The 14,061-nt window shown below is 35.3% G+C and overlaps 2 long non-coding RNA genes across 3 annotated transcripts; both read right to left on the reverse strand.

Moving 5' to 3' along the window:
* Nucleotides 1-1,632: 1,632 nt before the first annotated feature.
* On the reverse strand, nucleotides 1,633-2,707 carry LOC123902649. 2 transcript variants are annotated; one of them, XR_006807692.1, is made up of 3 exons: nucleotides 2,530-2,707; nucleotides 2,186-2,335; nucleotides 1,633-1,915 (listed from the first exon to the last, which is right to left on the reverse strand). It is a non-coding gene; the product is annotated as an uncharacterized LOC123902649 (long non-coding RNA). The 2 variants fall into 2 exon arrangements; XR_006807691.1 differs by having other exon boundaries at nucleotides 1,634-1,915; nucleotides 2,536-2,707.
* Nucleotides 2,708-11,213: 8,506 nt separating this feature from the next.
* LOC123902648 lies at nucleotides 11,214-13,557 on the reverse strand. Its single transcript, XR_006807690.1, has 5 exons — nucleotides 12,965-13,557; nucleotides 12,269-12,577; nucleotides 11,914-12,134; nucleotides 11,551-11,704; nucleotides 11,214-11,323 (listed from the first exon to the last, which is right to left on the reverse strand). It is a non-coding gene; the product is annotated as an uncharacterized LOC123902648 (long non-coding RNA).
* Between the last annotated feature and the right edge of the window lie 504 nt (nucleotides 13,558-14,061).

The following is a 14,061-nucleotide window of genomic DNA, read 5'->3' on the forward strand; positions in this document are numbered from 1 at the left end:
TTGTACAAGCACTGTTAAGCTTGAAACAAACAAACACAAAATTGAAAATGGTAAACATATTCACATCTATGAGGGAAGATCTATAGTAATTATTCACAGATATTCATAAACCAGAAAATGTCATATATATTATAATTTGTTTACTCTAATGTTATATATATTATTGTTGAGAGTGAAAATTATCACTTCGAATAAATAAAATCAATGATCAATCTAAAACTTGAATTAGATCATTTTATTAGATTCTTAGTTTATAGGTTTATATGTTTAAATTGTAACTTCAAATGCAAGTAAGAAAAAATGTCTTCAGATCATTAGAAACTTCTGTTTTAAATTTTCTTGTATTTATAGGGAAGGAAATATTTGTGCAAAGAGAGACTAGCTAATGCAGATTATTTTATTGATGGGTTAGTCTGATGGGATCAATTATCAAGTTGTTTCTAAAGAGGCTTTCTTTAGAGATAGAGTTTGCCTAATTATCGATTTCGTTAATCTTGTTATGGTGAGTTTGGTTTATGTTCCCCCGTCCTTTATTTATTTTATTTTTTTAAAATAATACTTTTTGGAGGGATGGTAGTGGTTTATATTGGGGTGCCAATATAATTTGAATGTCAATATATTACCATGATTTCATCCTCTCCAAATTTGAAGATGTTATCCTTGAGTGCGGATGTGTACATGTTTAGGCAATTTTTTGGAATAAAAATTGATGATTTTTTGGTAAGTGTATCAGATTTGTCGTTCAAGTAATAATATTATAAGTTCGTCTTCACATGGATTGTGTGAATTTCAATAAAACATTAAATTGGAGGTTTTGCAGATTGGTTGTTTAAAACAAAAATAGTTAAAAACGAGAACTTAATTTGACGGCTACATTGACATCATGAGATTTAAATTGGACTCCTACATTGCAACTCTTTTGAATTGATTTCTTTGATTGATGTATTCACTATGATTTGTGCGGGCTCTAAATTTGACGGCTATTATCACGAACTACCTTGCATGAAGCATAAAACTACTATTCATAGAGGAAATCAAAAATGTCTTCTATTATGCATGAATGTCGTGTATCTTCTAACTTCCTCATAAAACTTCTTGTAAGTTCATTTTGTTTTTTCACAATTATTATTCGTCACTTCTTGTCTTCCTTTGAAATTCTTTGAAAGAGGCTTCGTTAAGTAGCTTGACAATCTTCTTCTACAGGTTTCTGCTTAGATTGAAACATAAATTTTCAAATCCTTTCAAAAATTTCTCATTATTTCAAACCATGTCTTTTAGATATAAACATTTACACTAGTACAGAAAACACTTTTTACATCTGACCAAAACCCCATTTTACATCTGACCCCAGTCAGAGGTAGACGTACAAGAAGTAGTAAGTTTACGCTTTTTACATCTGACATTCGCTAGATGTAAAATTATCCCCTTTTACCTCTGTTCTCGTGTTTCAGCTGACCAATTTTATTTTTTTTTATAATTAAATTGGACCTTTTACATCTGACCAAGTCACCAGATGTGAAATAGTAACTTTATTTAATTTTTTTTCTTTCAAAATCCTGCGTTTTTTTTTTTTTTTTTTTATATTTTAAATCCTATTTTGTAATTAAAAAAAACCAAAATAATTACAATTCAACATTCAACCAAAATACAATTACAATCAACCAAGTCATTACAATTCAAATAAAATACCAAGTCTTACAATTCAAGCAAAATACAAGTCATTACAATTCAAAACATCCTAATTAATGTGAATCCATTGTAACATCACAGAAATTAACCTAGCTAGCTCCTAAGCCTCATCATCGGCAACATCATAATCTACCTCGGGATTGTACAGGTCAAGAAAACAAGTAGCCCAGCTGTTTCGCAATTCATACAGCTCCTCCTCGGTTAATGACATGGGATCATCGAACACCTACAATATGTAATATATAATTACTTAAACATACATGGCTCAAATTCATTACGTATACATGATCAACTTATTCATATATATATATATATATATATATATATATATATATATATATATATATATATAAATTAACATACATTCGGGTAGTATCATACTACATGATCTAAAATCGAAAAAAATGCAACACAACGTGAGCTAAAGGCTGCTGCCTCGAGCGCCCCAGTAATGCAGAAAAAATGCAGAAAAATGCAGAAAAATGGATGAAGTTACCTTCAGGAAGCATTGGATCCAGCTTCTGTGATAGTGAAAATTTACTTGAATTGGATCCAGCTTCTGTGAATCTGTTGGGCTACTCTCAGATTTTTTGCTAAAGTCTTCTGAACTCAGACGCTCACGACATGCCAAAAGGAATTGAACAAGCTGTTGAAGAAAGAATTGAAAAATAAAATGTTAATTCAAAATCAACTAGAACCAAAGGGTGAACAAAAGATAACCCCTATATTTCTATTGAATGAACATTGATACCAGAATGGTCATATGGTGAAATATGATGATTATACACTAAAGACGAAGATAAGCAACTAATTCAAAATTTGTTTGTGCACCATACTTACACTTACTTTGGGAAAAATCCATGTAGCCTTCTTTTTATTACCAAAAGTTGCCAATTGATGAACTTTAAAAGCACTAGAAAAATTTAAACATCAACAAAGTTTTAATAGGCAGTAAGTGGACGAGGTAGCTCCCATTGAACAGAACTTGAAGCATCAAAGTTGAGTACTGAGGTAGCTCCAAAAATGTAACACCCAAACCCGTTATTTAATTAACTCTGCCTTTATAAAATCTTTTTCGAAAATACGCAGCGGAAAAATTGAAAATCTGATTTATAAAGCGCTGGTTTGAATATCACAAACTTCATTCAAAGATAATACTAATACATTTATCTAGTAAAATATTCGAATGAACTAAAAACAAAACCTCGCATCGAACGATGCGTTATTAGTTATACAAACCGGATACTTTTCAAATGAAAGCTTAAGACCAACAGAGTATACTAAGAGGACTACATGCATATACATATAAAAACCCCTTTTTCCCGTGTCTCAATCAGAGCAGAGCTTCACCATTGCACTCGGACGAGGCTAACACATAACCTGTCAACCTGGACCCCCAAAGGTCCAGCAATTAACACAAATCAGAGAGTTAGAAAACATAAACATAAATATATATAAGTGTGAGTAGTATACTACACACTTCACACGCTATCATACATTTCTAACTCACGCACATACATCGTCAAATACGACTACCAATTAATCATTCATTTACAAACACATCAATCATATAGTTTCACGTCTTCTCGGACACTACCAAAGTGTACATTTTATAGTCATGACGGACTCTACACTTGTTCATTTTATAGTCATGACGGACTCTGCTCATATACCAAGACGTGGCAACAATCACAGTATTAAACAATTAGTAAATACCAAAGCTTAACACGTACGGAAAACACATTACAATCCAATCAGATAATGTCACATAACAATTATCAAATACATGTGCATTTACCCTAATGCATCTAATGCCAATTATCCAATGTCATGTCATCCCTAGACACGACTAATGCATGTGGTACCAATTTACATTGTTCAGATTTCAGTCATGACGGACTGTTCAGTTTTCAGTCATGTACGGACTGTTCAGATTATAGTCATGTACGGACTGTTCAGATTATAGTCATGCACGGACTCTACATCAGTTTTACATCATGCAGGATGCTGCTATTCACCTCATTTAAGATGAACCCAGTTTTACATCTTGTTGGATGCTGCTATTCACCCCATTTAAGATGAACCCAGTTTTACATCTTGTTGGATGCGTCGGAACTTACCGAACCACCTTATCTCCCTTGGATAAGCTCAATAACAGTTTTATATCATGTAGGATATGGTTATCATCAACCATCTCTCCCATAAAGAGGAGTCACACAGTTTTATATCATGTTTGGATATGGGTTCCAGATCTCGGATAACATAATCATATCTTCGACCACTTTTCATAAACATAAACCATTTTCATCAATTATTGGAATTCACATGATTCCCATAACACAATTATTCATGAATGCATGATTACTTTTAAACACATCAAATACATGACGCTATCTAGCTCGAAGCTATTCATTCACTGATGCGGAAACACAATTCCAACATCTAACACATTAGGATAACACAATATCCTATCACTCTAATCATAATTATTCACATGATAATTATCTGCATAACCATGTTTTATACACATAAGTTTCATTTACACTTATGTCATAAAACACACATCATTTCCTTAACATTGCAAATTAATGCTAAAACATCACATTGCTCACTTTAAGCTACAACTTATTGCATACGCGTTTATCAATCATATAACGATTACCAATAAGTATTAACAGTATCAACATGTATCAATAATCATGTAAGGATACCCTTAAACCATGTTACAAGTGTCTAATTACACTTACGAACATCAACAAAAATTGTTGTCACAGAGGCCTTCGCTAAGCGAAGCCTTAGCGAGACATGGCGAACCACAATCCAGGAAGTCACCTGCTCATGGCGAGCATTGGCGAGCTTCAACGAACTGTTCGCTGAGCGAAGGCTTAGCGAGCCTACGCGAACCTCACCCGGGAATCACCTGCTCATGGCGAACAGATAGCGAGCTTCAGCGAACACGTTCGCTACAGCGAACTCCTGGTCGCTTAGCGAACTACACCAGAAAGAAAATATCTGTTCTTGAGTTTCTAAGGCGGTTTAACATGAAATCCACTCAAAAATCCATCTAGACATGTTATAAATTCTTATAAACAGCTAATTCAAGCATATATGGTATCTATGAACATTAATTAACACTCACAAACACCCACATACATCACACTTACAAATTCATACCAATTTCTTGCATTTTAAGCAAGTTTAACAAAACATGCAAATCATTGATCAAACATCTACATATTCCCACTTTCAACTCCCCAAAGTTGTTTACCTCATCTATCATGAGTTCACTACACATGTTAGGATCAAAAGAATCCATTTTCCATTAAGAAAATCACCCACAAAACCCATAAGAAAATAGAGTGGAAAGAGTTTGGGAGTGGAGGAATCGACATCCTCCCCTCTTCCGAATCACTCACGAATATGTAATCTAACTCTCGTACCTTAGCTCGACGAATCCACAAGCTTGCTCTTCTCTTTCTCTCCCACGAGCTCTCCCTCTCCCTCATGAGCTCCTCCTCTTGCTCTTTCTCAAGAATTGCAACTTATGAGACTATTCATGGTTGACTTGCTACTTATAGCTCTCTCTATTCTCATGGATCAAAGCCCACTTGGCTTAGGCCCAATGCCTATTCCACGCCCAAAGGCCCAAACAACATAACTTCTCGCTCATTAACTTACGTTCTCGCTAAATGATTATTCGCCGCTTAATAATTTAATTATAAATCACGCCCTCGCGTAATAAAATAATTAAATAACGAATACTAAATTTTGGGTCGTTACAATTCTCCCCCACTTAAAATATTTTCGCCCTCGAAAATGGCTCGACTAAGAACAACCTCGGATGAACTCTCTCATCCGACTTTCTAATTCCCAACTTGCATTCTAACCAACAAAACATACAAACTCCAAACCAAACCAAGTTTGACAAAATCAGTCAATCCCAATCGACACAATCTCGTCTACTCATCAACAATAGATCAAGGACAGCTAATCCCTTGATTTGTCGATAGATAGTCAACAATCGTGATGATGGCATAAACCATTCTCATCAAACTACTTAAAACTTTCTCTTAACATCTTACGGTACTCGCAGCACCACTCCAAAACAAAACCACTTAACCCAAAATACTCCGAAAGACCCTTCCGTTGCATACTTCACAACTTTTCAAATTCCATAAGTTCTTAACTGCGTCGAATCTCACTCCCACCATTCATTCGGTAGCACAACTTCTACACTCATTTGTTGTCCAACTTCTCAAGGTTCTTAACACATTCCAAAAATATACTATCTCCAACCGTCAAATTCTTTTCCTTCGCAATTCCCAAATCGTTGCGTCGAACCCCATCATAACTGTTTTATTTTCCAAACAATCTCTTATCCAAATTTCTAGGTTCCTTAACACGACATTTCCAATGTCACTTTTCCGTCGAGGTACTTTTATCCAAAATATTACCTTAGGTCACTCGTCGACTAACTATCATTTCATCGTCCATGATGAAAATATCCAAAATATTTTATTTCCTTACCACATAGTATTACTATACTACTCCAACATATACGATGTTCCCAACATCACTTAGTCTCCACCGACTTTTTCCATTCCATAAATAATTTTCCAATTGCTACAAAACATCTCTGATACTTACTTCAAGCATCACTTCCAAATTCTCAACACACATTTTCCAAACACAACAATCACTTATGTGTGAGATAGTCCTTTCCGCAAATTCTTACTCGACATAAGTCACTTTCTTACGTCTCTCTAATACTCGTGCTCGACACGTTTCCAAAGGCTAACTTTCTTATCCCCAAACATCCAAAGGTAACACTTCGCACTTAGCTTCTCATCAACCTCTAAGGTTTCATCCAATCTTAGACACTAGTTGTCTGATTATCGTCCAAATGGATTCATCTCCTTCCTCTATAAACTTCTTATGAAATTCTTCGATTTGTTATCCCACTTCCATCTTGGAATAACTCTACTACTTGTACAATCATATGCCACCTGATAACTTAAAAAGTTTGCTAATCTTATTATGATATCTTTATAACTTCATTCTCATTCCGTGGTTAACTAACACTAACGGTTTACAAGGCTCCACCTCTATTTCTAAGCTTCTCAAATCCTTCCAAGAAATGACTACTCGGTTCAAACATACTCAACCTTTATAAATCCTTCCTAGGCTCTTCTTGATCACCTAGTAATTCTGTATTTAAATCTCAGCTACTATCAAAAGTTGATTTCCAAACAACCATGATCTCCGTCTTGTTGATTCCAACACAACTCTCATTAGATTCCTCTGAAAACTTTTCATCAACAAAGCTTCCATCTTTATCACTCTTCCTCCTCTTTGAGGATGAACCATCAAGTGAAAGACAACCAAACAATGGAACATTCTTGCTACGAGTTTCGCTAGAAACACCAACAGTCCCACTTATTGTAATCGGGTTTTCAGTCCCCTAACCACACCTTCCATCCTTGACATCAATCTCCCACTTAACTTAACCCTCAAGGTACCCACCATTCGCATACTCGTCGTATGATCATCACTAGGTTTTCTTACCCTCGACGTACACGTCTTCTCCGTTTCCCAGCAACGGTTTTCACCTAACATTCAATCTGCTCCATCGTTCCCCAATGGCCACATTCTCCCTACGGCTAAACAACTTCATTCCGACTCACTCTGAAATGATCATCTGATACTTCCTCCAAAATATTCTCCAAATAAGAACTCCACTTCGAACAATGCTACTCAATCTTAAACAATCCACTTCAAGAACATCTCTATTCGTCCTTACTTCTCGCGTTCGAAACATCTTGGAGAGACAAAATCTTCTCCCCCACTTATCTCAAACCCACCTTTACACTTCCACTAGAACATTCGGTGCAAGCACCTAACCGTCCTATCGATTCCAAATCTATTCCTCCCAAGAGAAATCTAATACCGACAGCATTCACATGCATGTCGTATGCAAAGGGTAAACATAAGGTAAGATATCTAAGCATCTACTCAAAACCCCGGTGCAGTCCTTTTGACATACACACCACTACAAAATACATAAACACACTATTCCCATCTATGCTAATGTAACAACCTACGTAACAACTAGCATACATAAACACAACAACATGTCAATACATATATTTATAACTAAAATATATGTAAGACAACAAAACATCCATGTACACAAGACATCGAGTCAAGTACATGCATTACATTTCATTTGCCCGCATACTTACAACATCTACTCAAACATGTATAAAACATAGCATGTTCTAAAACAAGTTCTCATCATGAGAATACATTCACATAGTTCAATTAAAGAACCACACTAAGTACTAGTAATCAATCTACCACATGTTATAAACAAACATATAACAACACACATTAGGATCTACTTACATCCTACTCCTTTCTCACTCTAGTGAAAAATTCATTTTCACTTACTCAAAAGAAAATAATCTTATGTTTTTAACAAAATCTTCATCACATGCAGTTTTACATCATGCTGGATCATTAACAATACAGTTTTACATCATGTCGGATCATCCACTATTAGCAATAAGCATCTACAAACCAAAAGTTCAAACCACACAAATTTTTAAAACTTTAAGCATAAAAATACTCAACCACTACTTGACTTGATAACTTATAACAATGATAAGTATCAATCGCATCAAGTACACACAACAAGAAAAGACAGACACAACTGGCACACACGCTCACTCGATCTGACTGCACAGACCGGCTCTGATTGACACATAACCTCACAGTCCGAAGACAACTGCTCTGATACCACTTTGTAACACCCAAACCCGTTATTTAATTAACTCTGCCTTTATAAAATCTTTTTCGAAAATACGCAGCGGAAAAATTGAAAATCTGATTTATAAAGCGCTGGTTTGAATATCACAAACTTCATTCAAAGATAATACTAATACATTTATCTAGTAAAATATTCGAATGAACTAAAAACAAAACCTCGCATCGAACGATGCGTTATTAGTTATACAAACCGGATACTTTTCAAATGAAAGCTTAAGACCAACAGAGTATACTAAGAGGACTACATGCATATACATATAAAAACCCCTTTTTCCCGTGTCTCAATCAGAGCAGAGCTTCACCATTGCACTCGGACGAGGCTAACACATAACCTGTCAACCTGGACCCCCAAAGGTCCAGCAATTAACACAAAGCAGAGAGTTAGAAAACATAAACATAAATATAAGTGTAAGTAGTATACTACACACTTCACACGCTATCATACATTTCTAACTCACGCACATACATCGTCAAATACGACTACCAATTAATCATTCATTTACAAACACACCAATCATATAGTTTCACGTCTTCTCGGACACTACCAAAGTGTACATTTTATAGTCATGACGGACTCTACACTTGTTCATTTTATAGTCATGACGGACTCTGCTCATATACCAAGACGTGGCAACAATCACAGTATTAAACAATTAGTAAATACCAAAGCTTAACACGTACGGAAAACACATTACAATCCAATCAGATAATGTCACATAACAATTATCAAATACATGTGCATTTACCCTAATGCATCTAATGCCAATTATCCAATGTCATGTCATCCCTAGACACGACTAATGCATGTGGTACCAATTTACATTGTTCAGATTTCAGTCATGACGGACTGTTCAGTTTTCAGTCATGTACGGACTGTTCAGATTATAGTCATGTACGGACTGTTCAGATTATAGTCATGCACGGACTCTACATCAGTTTTACATCATGCAGGATGCTGCTATTCACCCCATTTAAGATGAACCCAGTTTTACATCTTGTTGGATGCTGCTATTCACCCCATTTAAGATGAACCCAGTTTTACATCTTGTTGGATGCGTCGGAACTTACCGAACCACCTTATCTCCCTTGGATAAGCTCAATAACAGTTTTATATCATGTAGGATATGGTTATCATCAACCATCTCTCCCATAAAGAGGAGTCACACAGTTTTATATCATGTTTGGATATGGGTTCCAGATCTCGGATAACATAATCCTATCTTCGACCACTTTTCATAAACATAAACCATTTTCATCAATTATTGGAATTCACATGATTCCCATAACACAATTATTCATGAATGCATGATTACTTTTAAACACATCAAATACATGACGCTATCTAGCTCGAAGCTATTCATTCACTGATGCGGAAACACAATTCCAACATCTAACACATTAGGATAACACAATATCCTATCACTCTAATCATAATTATTCACATGATAATTATCTGCATAACCATGTTTTATACACATAAGTTTCATTTACACTTATGTCATAAAACACACATCATTTCCTTAACATTGCAAATTAATGCTAAAACATCACATTGCTCACTTTAAGCTACAACTTATTGCATACGCGTTTATCAATCATATAACGATTACCAATAAGTATTAACAGTATCAACATGTATCAATAATCATGTAAGGATACCCTTAAACCATGTTACAAGTGTCTAATTACACTTACGAACATCAACAAAAATTGTTGTCACAGAGGCCTTCGCTAAGCGAAGCCTTAGCGAGACATGGCGAACCACAATCCAGGAAGTCACCTGCTCATGGCGAGCATTGGCGAGCTTCAACGAACTGTTCGCTGAGCGAAGGCTTAGCGAGCCTACGCGAACCTCACCCGGGAATCACCTGCTCTTGGCGAACAGATAGCGAGCTTCAGCGAACACGTTCGCTACAGCGAACTCCTGGTCGCTTAGCGAACTACACCAGAAAGAAAATATCTGTTCTTGAGTTTCTAAGGCGGTTTAACATGAAATCCACTCAAAAATCCATCTAGACATGTTATAAATTCTTATAAACAGCTAATTCAAGCATATATGGTATCTATGAACATTAATTAACACTCACAAACACCCACATACATCACACTTACAAATTCATACCAATTTCTTGCATTTTAAGCAAGTTTAACAAAACATGCAAATCATTGATCAAACATCTACATATTCCCACTTTCAACTCCCCAAAGTTGTTTACCTCATCTATCATGAGTTCACTACACATGTTAGGATCAAAAGAATCCATTTTCCATTAAGAAAATCACCCACAAAACCCATAAGAAAATAGAGTGGAAAGAGTTTGGGAGTGGAGGAATCGACATCCTCCCCTCTTCCGAATCACTCACGAATATGTAATCTAACTCTCGTACCTTAGCTCGACGAATCCACAAGCTTGCTCTTCTCTTTCTCTCCCACGAGCTCTCCCTCTCCCTCATGAGCTCCTCCTCTTGCTCTTTCTCAAGAATTGCAACTTATGAGACTATTCATGGTTGACTTGCTACTTATAGCTCTCTCTATTCTCATGGATCAAAGCCCACTTGGCTTAGGCCCAATGCCTATTCCACGCCCAAAGGCCCAAACAACATAACTTCTCGCTCATTAACTTACGTTCTCGCTAAATGATTATTCGCCGCTTAATAATTTAATTATAAATCACGCCCTCGCGTAATAAAATAATTAAATAACGAATACTAAATTTTGGGTCGTTACAAAAAACACAACATCTTGTGCTGTCAAGAAATCAAGTCCAAAGCACATGTTCCTAGAACCTATTATTGCAATTTTAACCTGAAATGCACATGTAACTATCAAGTCAAAGTAAGTCTAATAAGAAAAGGAGAAATAGTATAAACTTATTTCTATGATGCAAGTGACGTGTAGCACAAAATGCACACAAATACTTGCAGTAAGACACAAAAATAGAAACTATGATAGTAGAAAACCAAGTTCACTGCAGACAAAGCATTGTTAAGGGACAACCAAGTTCACAGACTAATGCAAACACCAACACTTACAAGATATTGACCTGAAGTATATCCCTGACATGCTTCTTTACTAAGTTTGTTCTGCTTGAAAAATAGTTCAATTCTTCCTCTCATTTGTGAAAACATACATGTATTAAACTTTTGTCAACAAGTTGCTGCCAAATGGAAAAAATATTAACAAGACCTGAAATAATAAAGTAGAAATCTATCATATAACTATGTCACCAACTCTGACATTGCCATAGGTAACTCAACTTGAAATTACTTCAGTACCATATTGAATGGCAGCAACATTCCATAAATAACAACACAATTAGAAAAATCTTTGAAATAGAGCTTACCTCTAAAACACACTTCGAAACAATTTGCAACTTTTTAGGAGTTCAAGCTTACCTCTAAAACATGTTGTTCTATCCTCCATGAAGGCTGGATATCTCATGAAAGCACAATGCATTCCTCAAAACTATATGATCATAAAGGGTTGATCGAAATAGCCTCCGAGATCCATGTAATGTATACCTTCTACAAAACCTCAAAATGACCAGGTTGTAAAACCTCAAAATGTACACCATCCTCATTCCTCCCTTTCAACTCTAATACAATCCAAACTGAGCCTGATATAAAAATGATGTGCCAAACTTGTCACAACTTATTCAATTCAATTCTGTTACTCTATAATTATGAAATAAAACACATAAACTCAATTTAAAAGCAGGGTATATAATGAAACTATATACTATAGCATTACCATCTAGTCCCCAACCAATGTACAAGAAAGCGATACTATAGCATCTGAGATTGAGTCTATCCACTTCAAGCTTTGCACCTTGTGATCGACAAGCACTGCTCAAAAGCCATTTGTCATGGATTCTTTGTAAATCTCGATTTTCTGCCAACTCCAAAATGGCAGTTGACAGGTCAACCGCTAATGGTGAGTCTGGTGGAAAGGCCTGAAGACAAATTGGAAGATTGATTTCATCAAATCGAAGAAATTCAATCACTCCCTGTTCAAACTCGGCACTTAATCTACTAGCTTTCATCCAACTACGATCCATACCTATGTTGTAAAATTAAGTTAAAACATTGTAACACCAATTAAAGTATTGATTTCGTACCCGATGGGAATATATCATAATCTTACAATAGGAAACAAAACTAAAAAGAGACTAAAAGATGAAAATAATAAGTGAAAGATGGAGGTATTACAAAGATGGTGACAACACATAAAACGCACAGAATCACAGTGAAAAACGCACATAAAACCCAATATACATATTCACAACCCCAGAATCACAGTGCAAAAAACGCACATAAGCGCACATAAAACCCAGAATACATATTCACAAGCCCAGAAACACAGTGCAAAAAACGCACATAAAACCCCAAAAATTACAAACCTTAACCAAACAAAAAGAAATTAAAAAATTGATAATAGAATCAGTACCTGTTTGTGTTTTCAGTTGTAGGGAGAAAAACGATTTGAGAGAAGCTTCAATTTGTTTCACCCACCTTCGATTTGGGACCTAGGGTTCGCGAACCACCGAGAGAGATGACGAAATTGAGAGAACGAGTGAGAGAGGACGAGTGAGAGTGAGGGATTGTCGTGATTGAGAGAGTTTCGAATCGAGAGAGGAATTGAGAGTTTGTTGTTCTTGAGGATTTGGGAAAATCGCGTGAGTGTTGTTGACTGTTCTTGAGGGTTTGTTTGCGAAGATGTATATGAATCGTACGCGTTTCTCACTTAAGCACTTAACACAGTTTGTCCAAATTTTTTTTTTTTTTTACTCAACATGACATCTTACATCTGACTCTAAATATGGTCAGATATATATTTATTTTAGATCATTTTCGCCATAATTACAATATTGCCACCGCATTCAGTTTTGTTTCTGGTGATATTAGAACCAGATGTAAAATGTTATGTCTATATATTTTTCCCTTCAGTGGATATTAGTACCAGATGTAAAGGCTACTCCATATAGCGTTTTACATCTGACATATGCTCGTCAGATGTAAACTACTAGTGTAATATGTCATATTTGTACTAGTGTTAGTAAATACTAATCGCTTTTTGAAACATTATGATACACACCATTGTTTGGAATCTCAAATACTTTGCAAATACCCCAAACAATTTAAATTCGAAATTTACGTATAACCGATTATATATTATGTTAATGTGTATATTAAACTATTTAATTAAAATTTTTTATGGAATAAAACTACTATTTATAGAGGAAATCATGTCTTCTATTATGCATGAATGTCACATATCTTCTAACTTCCTCCTAAAATTTCTTGTACAAGTTCATTTTGTTTTTCACAATTAATATTTGTCACTTCTTGTCTTCCTTTAGAATTCTTTGAAAGAGACTTCATTAAGTAACTGGCAATCTTCCTTTACACGTTTCTGCTTAGATTTCGAAACATAAATTTTCAAGTTCTTTCGAACATTTCTCTTTATTTTGTACCATGTCTTTTAGACAAAAACATTTCCTAAATACTACCGTTTTTTAAAACATTATAAATACACACCGTCAT

Source organism: Trifolium pratense, linkage group LG1 (assembly GCF_020283565.1).
Source record: "Trifolium pratense cultivar HEN17-A07 linkage group LG1, ARS_RC_1.1, whole genome shotgun sequence".
In the NCBI taxonomy this organism is placed as follows: domain Eukaryota; kingdom Viridiplantae; phylum Streptophyta; class Magnoliopsida; order Fabales; family Fabaceae; genus Trifolium; species Trifolium pratense.